A 13,183-nucleotide genomic window follows, 5' to 3' on the forward strand; every position below is an offset into this window, starting at 1 on the left:
CACGTGGCCAGTGTGACACGACAAGTCAATGGTGAGTTTTTTTTGGCCTGGAACTCAAACCATGATGTTTATTTCTAACCCTAACCAATTAGTTATGTTGCCTAACCTTGAAGCTCCTTTCGGTAAGACAGTCAATTTTACAGTCTCACTCCAAACTTGCCAAATACTGACGCTTTAAGATGACGGCGGACCCAATTGTGGTGTGGGTCTGTATTACTTCTTACTGTAAGCGCACGATGAAGGTCTGGTACATGTTTCGCTGTTAAGCTGCAACAGCCACGTGACCATGTGGTTTTTGGGAACAGTAATATAAGTAGTTTTGGGAGACGCTGACAAATCGACATATTTAGTTGTTTAGGTATGATGATGGTTAGTAATATTTATTCGATAGAGTCGCTACCCTAGATCTTCAAGAATGAACGACACAGCGTACCAAATGACAGTCTACCAACTGTACTAAGTGACTGGACGCGCCAGAAGTCACACCCATAATTTGTGCAAGGTATCACGGGGGATAAAAATCCAGGGGAAAACCCCTTTACTACCTCCCTACCACACAATAAGTCTCATATGATTGGTATTTCATTATCTCCAGCATTGGCTTTTATGTGCAGCTGTCAATCACATTTCTACCTTTAGCAGCGAATGAGACGGACAGACCAATCCACCAACTGCAAATCATCTTCCATTCTCTTTTATTAACAAAAGCCCCCATCACAGACTGTTACCAGTGTGGCCACATGAAAACACATCCTGGTGCTTTCATGTGCAGCAGGTATGATGCATGTGCTCTTGCCTATGAATGGACAAATATGAGGGGGCTATGAGAGGAGAGGTGCTAAAATGATTCCTAGGCAGGGAGAATTTTTAGCAGCTATGGGAGGCACTCAGTGGAGATGCCCCTAAGGCTGATAGAACGCTTTGATCAGAGATGGAGGGACACGCCTGTTAAAAATCAGCAGCCGCCCGTTCCCCCTCTATCTCTTTGTATTCCTCTCTTTCTCTATCCCTCTTTCTCCCCCTCCATTGCTCTGTCTATCCCCTCAATTTATATCCCCGTCCTCTCTCATTTGCCCTACCTTCTCCCTACCCCTTCTGTCTCTCCTCCTCCATCCCCGCCATCTCTTTTTTTCAGCAAACATATACATACCGAGGGGTCAGAGCAGCCGTCTTGTTTCCACCATGCTCCAGCTCATTCCTGCTCCCCAGGTGTTGCTTAGTCATGCCCAGAGGAGGCAGTAACACCGGACAGATGGCCCATAGCGCTCCCTGACACCTATCATACCCATAAGACAGGCAACGTTAATAAGCCTACAGCACATGCATATGACTTCCTGCTATAAACACACACTAATAAATCATACAAATCCAATCCAGTTACGATAAGTGCAAAGACAAAAGCACAGCCGCAGCTTCAGACTGATTGCGCCCAGATTTTTGTGCTGTTCGACATAATATTTCAATTGCTTTGATTTCACGGCAGCACGTGCATCTCTGAAAACACGTTCCCAGTGATTTGGTTTAGTGGCTCACTTTATGTCTTTTCCAGGGTTGGCGCAGTGTGGGGATTCTCTGACACTGAGCAACAGTAGTGAGTAAATTATTCCATTCAATTATCTGAGCATTTGCTCAATATAAATACCATCTGGGTGCTTGAAATAGATTAGTTTAAGGCCATACTAAATTATTAAACTATTCCCAGTGAACGAGTCCCCATTCCCCTTTAAATGAGGCAGACTTATGGGGTTCATACCAAGCCTCTGGTCGTATGACGCACTTAAATTGTGTCTGCCTGGAACACTGCGACAGGATTCCCAACAGGAACATGAAACCAGGATCCACCACCGCTTGACCCCTCGGTTCTGTCCACTGCCCAAACAGTTTCCAACATTTCCCAGACGAACAGGCCTGGCCCAGCTAGCATGAGGACAGAAGTAGAGGAAATCAGAGAAAATGCTTGGACTAACTCAGGCTACAGTGGGATGAGATATAAGCTCTCTGATTTCAGTATATTACTCTGGACCATAATGTATTTGGCATAGAGAGTTCTCCACCACATTAGTTTATACTTCAGCATGACCTCAATCACTCTCACACACAAATTCAGCTCTGTCAGACAACAGACCCACAGCGAAGTATTTCTCATTTATTTGGCGCACTCCCGCCAGAGGTCCAAATCAAAATGTGAACATATGGCTGCACCGCAATGTGCAGACACCACTATCCTCTAAACTGCCGTAGTGCTCAGTGCTTCAGGGGCTTGTACGCCTCGACAGTGCACACACCAACACACATACAGTACACTTGACATTCCAAAAGCTTTCAGCTCTGCATTAGAGGAGTTTTAACCATCTTATGATCTGTGAAACATCAATAAAATGTCCTTGCCAGGGCCTTTTTTTTTTTTTAAAACGTTCCACCAGACAGCTAAATTAATATGAGACTTCATACCAGAGGGCAGGGAGAGAATTTAGTGTCTCGAAGGAAACGCTCAGAGACAGAATTCAAACGATGCCTTAGAGTGAAAAGACTTTAAAATAAATTAATGTGATAACATTTCAGATTTTGTGTCTAAATGTGTACTACTACTGGATTACGAACAAAAATCGCTCCTGTAACGCTCCAAACAAGGGAAACACAGGGAAAATTCAACTGACGGAATCAGCATGAAGCGATTTAATTGGCATTGGTATGCACTGTATTGGGATAAAACATATAATCAGACTGCTTTCCAGTGTCAATGGTTCTGCGTGGAGACACTTGCCTCCATCTGCTTATCAATCAAAAATTTTACGACTTGCTCACACATGTAAGATTCTTAACCAGATGATTTACACTTTCCTTGACTTAGAGATGAAATGTGTGTTTGTATTCTGTGGAGGATTTGATTAATCAATATCAAAGTCGCCGTCTTCCCTGCAAGTACTTTGATAAAAGCAAACCTTTTCTTTACTGCACACAAATAAGATCTGGGCGATAAGTGTTTCCCTAGTGTGGCTTGGAATAGTCGCTGGGGCTTAGATCAAGATATTATATCAGGACTTGTATGCTATGGGATGCTTTTTCAAAGATACAATCTCACAGGAGAACGCACTTAATCTTTTCAAATCAATTAAGTGCAACTGCCAAATTTATTAAATAGCCACAATAGTTTCTTTTACATTTTTCAACAAAGAAAGCTGCATAAATAACAAGCAGTCAGTAAAAGCCCTTTCTTCTTTCTAGTTGCAAGCACATGATCAAAATGGTTAGCTGGTACCTTGAATGACATTCAGACGCTTTATTTTTCACTCGACTGCACAAAAAGCTTGTCAGTAGGCATAGTTTCTTCATTTCGCTTCTTTTGCAAATCATGGGGCTCAGGTGTCCCCAAGCAAGGCCTCTTTACAATGAGATCTTCCATTCATCACTTCCACCTAGCATAGAAATGAAACACAAAAACAAAGCACTGTTACCAGCGTTTTGCAGAGCTGGGCTGAGACACTCCATCAAACAGCACATCATCGAAACACACTTTGAAAGAAAAATAACTTCCTCTATCTCACCGCAGATCGCGAGAGCCATTTTTCAAAGACCAAGTATAATGGAAATTATGAAAAGGCAATTTCACCCTTGGGTAGAATTGGGGCGACCCAGTGCAATGCTGGCATTGTGCTTTATAATGTTGGGTTGTAAACACTGAGATACAGGCCTGCAAGTTGTTGACACATCTCCTCGGTGCATGGTAATGTTAGCCAGAGCACCAAAAAGACCACAGTTCAGAGAGCAGAATATGGAGCCGTGCAACAGCTCTAAACTCCTTTTGTTTGTGAGATGACGATCAAGTTCACTCTATCTATGAGCTGCAACTCAAATCTTCCGAAATTAAGTGAGGCTTACTTTTTTTTCAATCTTTGTTTATTGTCTTTGTAAAAATTTCTGCAACTCAGAAACTGCCATTACTAGATCAGCTATGTTTGGCCATAACACCATGGCAATTGTGAGATCCTGAGAATATATCAACCAAACTTCTCTATGCGAGTAGAGCAGTTGTCAAAAGCAGCATTACAAATATACAAACTCAACGCTAGAAAAAAGCCCATCACAGATTCAGTGAAGCAAAATTACACAGCACCACTTCAGAGACCCTAAAGTGAATAAATAAACTATGCATGTCAGATTTATGACAAGCTTTTTTAAAGGTTTTTAAAATCAAAGCAACATTATGTAACTTTTTCCCCCTTAAAAACCAGCTTCAGAATCATTTTGATGGTACAGTGTCTTGTAATAGGGTGAATGGTGTCTCTGTCTCAGCCACTCCGTTGCCCCTATCACTTGTTTTTGCACTATGTAACTTCAGTGAGAGGGTAGGATCACTGTTACATACATGTTTACTTCATCATACAAGTTTTCAAGACAGCACACTGTGATGTTGCAATTAATTTTGTTTGTAGTTAGCACCGGAATGCCATTTCCACATAATGTTGCTTTAAAAAGAATAAGCCTTTTTTTTGTCTCCATCCTCATCCATCCTGAACCGCTTATCCTATCAATATAATTGGATAAGGGGTAATATGAGGATAATGTAACTGAAAAGCCAGATGTTGACAAAAAAATCATATGGAAACCTAAAACATCCAAGTTCAACTTTTTAGATCAAAAACATTTCCCGAGGTTCTGTCTAAGTTCAAAATAAAACACCAAATTTAAACATTTAGCATTTTTAAACAAAGCAAATATATAATTTGGGTAATAAATGAGCCGGACTGAAACTTAAGGTTCTCCTGAATCAAACGATGTAGGGAACTTGATGCTGACTGCTAGTATAAGATAGTAAAAACAGAACAAATACAGGAGAGTCAGGCGCCCTCAAAATTGTTCCAGGTCTTTGAGGGTTATTGGCTCTTTAAGTGACACTGAATTGTGATGTTTTATGGGTTGAACATGCTGAAAGTTTTTCTTTTTTGTTTGCACACTTGCCAAGACTTCTGTTAGAACCCCAATACAATAGCTGTGAATGGCCGTGGTGCTCAAAGCATTGTGATCCTTTCTACAGAGACACTTCACTGTTGTTATTGAGTGATATTGTTTTGATAATATTGAGTTCTGACTTCAAGGTTGTCTTTAAGCCAAGTGCACAAGAGGAACTTCAGCTCAGGTCACACTGATTTCAACATGTATTATGCTACTCACATAAGTAGGTATAACTCTTTGTGATATATATATTAAACAATACATAATACCAGGCCACGTGCTGTTTAAATCTTGACATCGAAGTTAATTCAGTTAATTCTGTATTTCTCATGTTGTGTGCATAGTGAGCTTTACTGACTGATTGAAACTTGGGCAGTAACATCACAGCATGTGTCTAATTTCATTTGCCCAGCTCTCCATTTCTGACTTAACGTGCTTCAACTTGCTGCTTTTATCCCCCAATCTCCTGCTGGGACTGTTGGATTTGTTTATCAGCTGAGCCATCAAAGTCTTGGCGGTTGGGAGACTGCTGTAGCATTTATGTCAATCCATGTTCCACAGTCAGAATATACAGTAGTAAAGTATTAGAAAGGTATTTTATAAAATCTCTCTTAATGAAAAAAGGAACTTGCTAACATGCCAAAATTTATGCTACCGACTGTGCTTGTGGGTAATTTATTGACTCCGCATCCTGCCTGTCTAAAGTAGAAACCACAGCATGCATATCAACCTTAGTTAGACTTTATGGTTAACTGTAAATATGACCTCCTCATAACTATCATTGTAATTTTCTTTTCTCCATTTTTTTTTTTTTTTACCAACCAACACAACATAGGGAGCAATTCTTCGGCAATCAAGAGGCTTTATGGTCTGTAATGGGCTTAATTAAATAAAAAAAAATGAGGCAATCATAAACCGGATAATCAAATAAGAGTATAACCTAATGGGCATTAAACAAATTGCAAAGAATACCAAGATCACTGTTGAGTGTTTCAGTTATATACAAGAATTTATTTTCATGTCAGATACTGGAGCTCTTATTTTCACCCAGGAAAACTCGCATTAGAATTTTTCACAGTATTGCCACCTTGAGGTGAGAATGTTGCTGTCTCCTCTCTAACCTTTGGCTGATAACACACCAGTCTGGAATTAAGGAGTTGCTTCGACTCAGCTACATAAGCTCCCGCTACTCGTATCTGTATGCGTACATGTATGTGGGAATGTATTTACACATATTGCAGATCCATTCCTATGAATTATGCATATGGTTGTGCAGTTTGGGGGCACTGCCAGTGATGCTGCACTTTACTGGAAAGCTAAGTGAAGTTAAGCATCTGGACCTGGCTGGTTTTCCTGTCAACTCTGTCTTGCACTTCTGCATTTGAATATGTGGATTATATTTTTGGTTTAAAAATAGTAGATATGCAATACATTATATTACATTACAGGTTGCAGTTCATAAGATAACTTGGCTGACCTATTGTGTTTATATAAGCAAACTGTAAACAGCTTTACTCTCTGTTTCAGCCTTGGCAATCTATAACCGCATGAGCTCCTTTTACTTTGCTATGATCATCATAACATTACATTAAAGGAGACATCATTTTCAGGTTCATAATTTTATTTTGGGTTACCACTAGAGTAGGTTTACATGCTTCAGTACTCAAATAACACATCATTTTTCTCATACTTTCCAGTGATGCAGCTCTGTATTCCCTCTCTGTCTGAAACACTCTGTTTTAGCTCCTGTCTCTTTAAGGCCCACCCTCCTAAATACCCAGTCTCCTCTGATTGGTTAGCTCACACACGCCTGACCCAGTACTAAATCAATTCTTACGTGCCAAACTAGGCATATACACTTTGGAAATGTGTGACGTGGTGGTGCAGTATGATGTCACAAAGTCACTGAATTAAAGGCGGGACTACTGATGAGGCGTTTCAGGAGCAGTATTTTCTTTGGGAGAGAGGAGCTTCTGTTGGTGCCAACTTCGACCTTTTTAACTTCCACTCTCACCTTTTACATGCACAAGAACCTATATAACACATTGAAGGAAAGATGGTCATGCAATGGTTAATCACTAATTAAGCTAATTAATGCATCAATGAGCAAATGCTTATATGCAACCATACATGTGTTTCAGCAACATGTTGGCAATATTCATATAAACTATAGGCTTTAAATAGTAAATAGTTACAGTGTAATTTCAATGAAGTCACTTTTACTTCACTGATATGGAAAAATGTGCAGCAGTGACCTCTTAAATCAAAACAGTTCCTTCATGAGGTGTATAGTTATTGAGTTATAACTGGAGCCTACACACAGACATAAATCAAGATGACAATATGACGTATTTGATGGTGGTGGTGGGAATTAACTGTATTTCGAGAAATTCTCGCATTCCCACAGCAAGCTCGACTCAGTTTTGTCGTCACTGACTTTTGTAAGTGTGAAAGCAGACAGACCAGGTGTGCGTAAGGTCAATACTATGTCTCTTTGTTGTGCTTGTGGTGTGATTAACCTGTCTGGCACCTGTAACTCCGACTGAACTGGGGTCAGTGACACTGTTGGCAGCGATTGTTAACCCAGCTGGTGTCTGTGACTCAGACTACTTAATGCCTGAACTTGGATCGGTTAGACTTATTAGTGCATGGCAGCCCACCTGGGAAGTTGAACTTAGGTCAGTTGGACAGTTAATAGCAGACTAAGACCCATTCCCTCTGTTTGCTGTCGTGTAACCCTGACAGTTAGCTTGACCCCGTACTATGTGTAGACAGGCTACACGTCTGAGTGTTTAATGCAAACTAAACTTTTTTTGTGACCAGGCTGGACTCCTGTTTAACCTGCACTCAAATACACACACACACACACACACACACACACACACACACACACACACACACACAAACAGAAAAGTTGATGACTACTGGCAGGGTGAATGAATTTGAGGGATGCAGTAAAAATATATGAACTCTCGTGTGCTGGTAAGTGCACGCACTGGTGCTTTGTGTGCATGTGTTTATGTGTATATAAATGACATACATACATAAATTCAAGGCCTTGTTAATACAATCTTCCTGTGGAAGAAGAATCCACTCTCTCCTCTAGAATTCACCCTAACTTCTTTTCATAATAAGGCCACGGATGTTAAGTAGCATATCAAATATAGCACTGATATTTGCTTATTGCTTTTTAATATGTTGTTAGCTTATGAATAAAACATGAGTCACCCATAGAATAATGTTACTTCATAATGATATCTTTATGTATTCACACACATTGTAAAAACTATATTAAAGCAGCTCTCTACAAGGACACATAATGTCATAGTGGCGGTGTTTGTTCGACTTTACCGTGAAAACAGAATTTAACAGATCGTGTCTTATGTTTGTACGGACTGACTCACCTTATACATGATTGACATTACTTTATTATATCTCTATGATATACATACACTGTGCTTTTACTTTCTAAAAACAAAGTAATGGTCTCTTTAAGGACACATAAGGACACCACATGGACACTGTATCATATAGACCACCTTTGTTGTTTTATAGTTAATAAAATCCTTAATGTTAATGGCCTTTCCATTGATTGGGTGGTTAAAAGACTTCCTATATTGGCAATTTATGCAAGCTTCTCGCTTAAAAGTCGCCTTGAAGATGATTAGTTGTGAGTTTACTCTTCCGGACTTCAGAGTGTTGATGCTCTAAAAAACCTGTCCTTTATGTTTCTTCCTGTTTTAAAAGTTGTGGTGGAGTCATTTTGAAGAACAGTGTTTTAGAATTACGTCCTTGATGTTCTTAGTTTCAGGAGTGAATGTAGTGCAGTAAATAAGGTGTGGCTTTGATTTGGAGGATTGTTTTTTAAATTTGCAAATACCCTTCTCCGCTCTTTGAATCCACTTTGTGTCTGCACATATAAGCCAATCTTCTCGGTAATTTGACAACATATCTTCTTTACTTTTATCATATTGTTCTGGGACATTGCACAAACTTTAGTAGGTGACGGATGAATACTTACAGTACAGCATGAAGAACTGTATCCCGATCTGTAGGTTTGATATAAAGAGAGGAAAAGAGGACATCATTTTTTTTTTTGGTACATTTGATTTCTTTAAGGCTATAATTAAAGGTATAACATGTAAGCCAGCTGAATACATACCGCTAACTGCTGCCAACTAGCTGCCGTTAGCTGGCTAGTCAGCTCAGTTAGCCGTGCAGCTAGTGGATCAGACTGGGAGCTCGAATCAACAAGAACGTGTTAGTGTTTACACTGCTAGGACAGGAGTTTTGGACCAGGATGGAAATAATAAAACAAAAAAGTTTTTTTTTTGTCATTCATACAGTATTTTTTCTTCCAGATGACCAACAAAAAGTCTAATACATATATACATTGGGGCATTTAACGTTTCAGTGTCATCTCTTAACTCTCCAAACACCTCTACTGCTGCAAAAGCCTGAGTGGCTTACGTCTTGGTTGGTGGTTCATATGTGTGTAAAGTAACAGATGATGAGCTCACAGGTAGGAAATATTCTGTATCACCTCCCTCATTCTTCATAGTTGACTGAAAAAACGAATCAAAGAAACATTTCTCATCCAAAGTTGAAGAAAAGATACCTGATGTCCACATTAATGGCTATAATCTACAGTTCTCCTGAGAATGAGCCTCTCTTTGATTATTTCATTTACAGCTGTGTACAACGTATGCCTTTACAAAATCATTCATGTGTGATTTACCTTTACCTTCATTTAGATCAAAAATCAAATATTACCAGTCTTTCATTAATATAAATGCATGTTCTCTAAAGGACGAATAAATAAACCCGAGAATGAAAGGATGAAGGAGCATATGAATGCTTCAGCATGTCAGCTGGACAAAAGTCTTGATTTATGATAAAGATAAATGCAGATCAAGATTTCTTGAAGGCCATTTTCCAAACAGACAGAGTGCAGAACAACAGCAGGGTTTATTACATAAACACAGAGTCCCCTGTTTATGCAATTGATGCCGTCAAAGTTGATGGACAGTGTCGGTTGAAAATGCAGACCATTTTAGCATCACTATCTTGTTACTGCTGTTTACATTCACTGCCAGGCAAATTATAAAAATGTGTTGATGTGTACATATAAGGAATTTACCAACTATTATTTCATTGTACAACCATGTGTTAATGACAGATAAATCACCTTGAACCTTGATGGTAAAAAGCCAGAAAAGACTAAAATCGCTCTCTGAGCCCTGTTCTGTACTGACACTTGTACCATTAACAGGCTTTATTAAGTTTTCAAAACTATTCTGACACTACGCCATACAATTAGAGTGGAATGATGCTAAAAATATTGTGTCTCTGTCAGAGCAAAATCATTTAATCCTATGCAGCATAAAATCACTTAACCCTTTATCTGGGGCAAAGGCATCAAATCCTAATACCATATTTCAGCAACTAGTTGTCAAAAAAACTGTCTGTTCAAAAAAGAAATACCAAAAATATTTGAGTCAGTGACTTGCAGATAAATTGCAGATAAAACTGATCTAAAAAGGGCAGAAAAAGTGGAAGACAGATGAAGAAAGATTGAATAATTAACAGAGATCCAGAGAAATAACAACTGCATATCTGCAATCAGAGTTTGGATAATTGAGAAAGAGATGTCATAAAGCTGAACTCTGATCTGACATTATACTGTTTCTCACTTTCTTTCTGTTTCTTTCTGAGCAGCTCTCTTTCCTGGTATCCTCTCCAAAAGGCGGAAAGACATAAAAGTGTGAAAGTAAAAAGTAATCTAAATGAGTAAAATGTTTTTTTTTGCATCAACCTTTAAGGTTCAATGCTTTTGAAATATATAACAACATTCCTGGAGTTCAGGATGCAAAATATTTGCACAGGCAATAAATCCAACCCACTCTCATATGTCGCAACCCTCATACATCTGAGTAAAACAGCATTCATCATTGACTGTCTATTCAAGGTTTTCTTATTAACTGATGTCTAAAGCTGGAACAAAGAATGGCCTTATACACTGCAAGCATTTCTCAATGTGCACTCTGAAAAGTCATATTCTTCTACCATCCTCATGAGCCACGTAAGCTCTGTAAAGGTTAAATGTTTTGTTCTCTTTGGACAAGGCAACAGAGATTGTTCTATCCTTCTGTCAAAAAAACAAAAACAGATCATTATACCGAGGGCAAACTTAACTAAAGAAAAAGTAAGAGTTGTGTTTAATCGCACTTTGTTACTCATCTGTATTTATCAGGACAGTCACAGTTACAACCAGTATCTCTTCACAACAATTGAATACAATCACACCCAAATTTAAACTGAATTTCAACATACTACTATTCATATTTCAAAAAGGTCTTACCCAATGGTGGAGAATGCTGCAGCTAGAATTTCACCTAAAACAAGAAAACCTGACCAGCTTCCCTTCATTGGCTCCACATCAATGTCAGAACAGACTTTACGATGCCTCTGATGACTTCAGAAGTTGTGAATGGGCACACCCCTTTACACCTGTCTGATCTCCTCAAACCTTATAAATATGCCAACCCGCGTGCTCTCCGCTGTCAGAACACGAGGCTCCTGTCAGAGTTGGAATGAAGTCAACAGGCTGCAGGGCCTTTTCCCATCGTGCCCTCTTCCTCTGGAATAACCTCACTGCTGATATCAGACAGCCAGACTGCTGAGGCCCTAAAATCCAAATTTAAAACTCATCTTTTCACCAGTTAGTAGCTTATTATTTGATCATTTCAGGCCTTGTGCCTGTCGCCATTATCCTTAGGATTGATGCTTAACAGTCATGTCAAATCAATTTTATTTATATAGCCCAATTGAAATAAGAAATTTTCTCTCTTTTCCACTCTTCCCCTACTGTATTTCCTCCTCCTTGTCCTTTTCATTCAGGCTTCCCTGTACTGAAACATCGGCCATCCGTGGACCTCTGTTTCCCCCCTAGCTGCCTTATTCCAGATGTTTTGGATCTGAATTTTCATCCTCAAGAAAATTCAGCTTCACCGATTGTCTCTCTCTTCCTGGTGTGCATGTTGTCCTTGTCTCCCTCTCCCTTGGCGTGTTTGTTTCTCTGAGCTTTACCTCTTGTGAGCCCTGGAAGAGGGATACCTCCTCTGCTGCTCTTCCTGAGGTTTCTTCTATTTTTACCTCAGCCAAGGAGGTTATGTTTTCACCAGCCCAGTCTTCAGGATGTAATGTTAGCCGTTAACATTTCCACAAAGCACATTTAATCCAAGTTTGCACATGGCACAGACTACCTTAAGTACAATATTGACATATCTACAAAACGTGCTATGTCATGTTCACAATACATGTTTATTGACTGGGGCAGTGGCGGAGTTACAGCCGACTTGGCTGCCAAATGAGCAACTGCAAGTCGAGTAAGCATGATGCCAACTGATATTTTTAAGGAGACCTCAGGACATTTCCAGCTGTGTTTGTGGCGACCAAAACTGGATATTTTTTCGTGTGAAGTTGGGCCATCTCTAGCCATGTTTGTGGTGACAGAACTGGGTGTTTTGAAGGAGGATTTTGGGAGATTTCCAGCTGTTTGTGGTTCCAAAAATATGTATTTTAAGCTAACCCATGATGTTTTCCTAGCATAACTTAGTGGTTTTTGTGCCTTAACCAAACCAGAGAAACGGAAAATTTAACCTAAACCAACGTAAAGTTGCAACACAAAGAAAAGTACAGCTTGAACACATCTGTGTTTTTGCTGAAATGTAAATAGCTAATATTTATTCTGATTGAGTGGGTTTTCATCAGTTTGTCTGTTTGCTGGTTGGTTTGTGAGCAGGATAAGACAAAAACTACTGAACGGGCTTCCTTGAAACTTGGATGGAGGATGGGTATCCGCCCAGAATAGACCCCATTAACTTTTGATGTAGATAAAGGGACGGACAGATGAATTATTTCTCACTGTCTTTAACATTGTGAAATAGGTCATTTTTCTACATTTTTGCTAATTTCTCAGGGAATAATGCATGGATCTCGATATGGAAAGCTTAAATTATGGTTAAGCAGTTATGGCTGGTTTAAAATTTAGGGTGATGCAGAGCTATCAAGTTGGACATTGGATTAGACTTGATTGATTGAATTAAAGGAGACTGTTGCGACTTGGCGAGCGTAGACGCTCTACTTGGTGCCATTCTAGTTTTTCCTTCTCTGAATTGAGGGTCTAGCGGATAGGGGCTATCATATACTGCACAGATTATAGGGCTCC

Source organism: Pagrus major, chromosome 7 (assembly GCF_040436345.1).
Source record: "Pagrus major chromosome 7, Pma_NU_1.0".
NCBI lineage: Eukaryota > Metazoa > Chordata > Actinopteri > Spariformes > Sparidae > Pagrus > Pagrus major.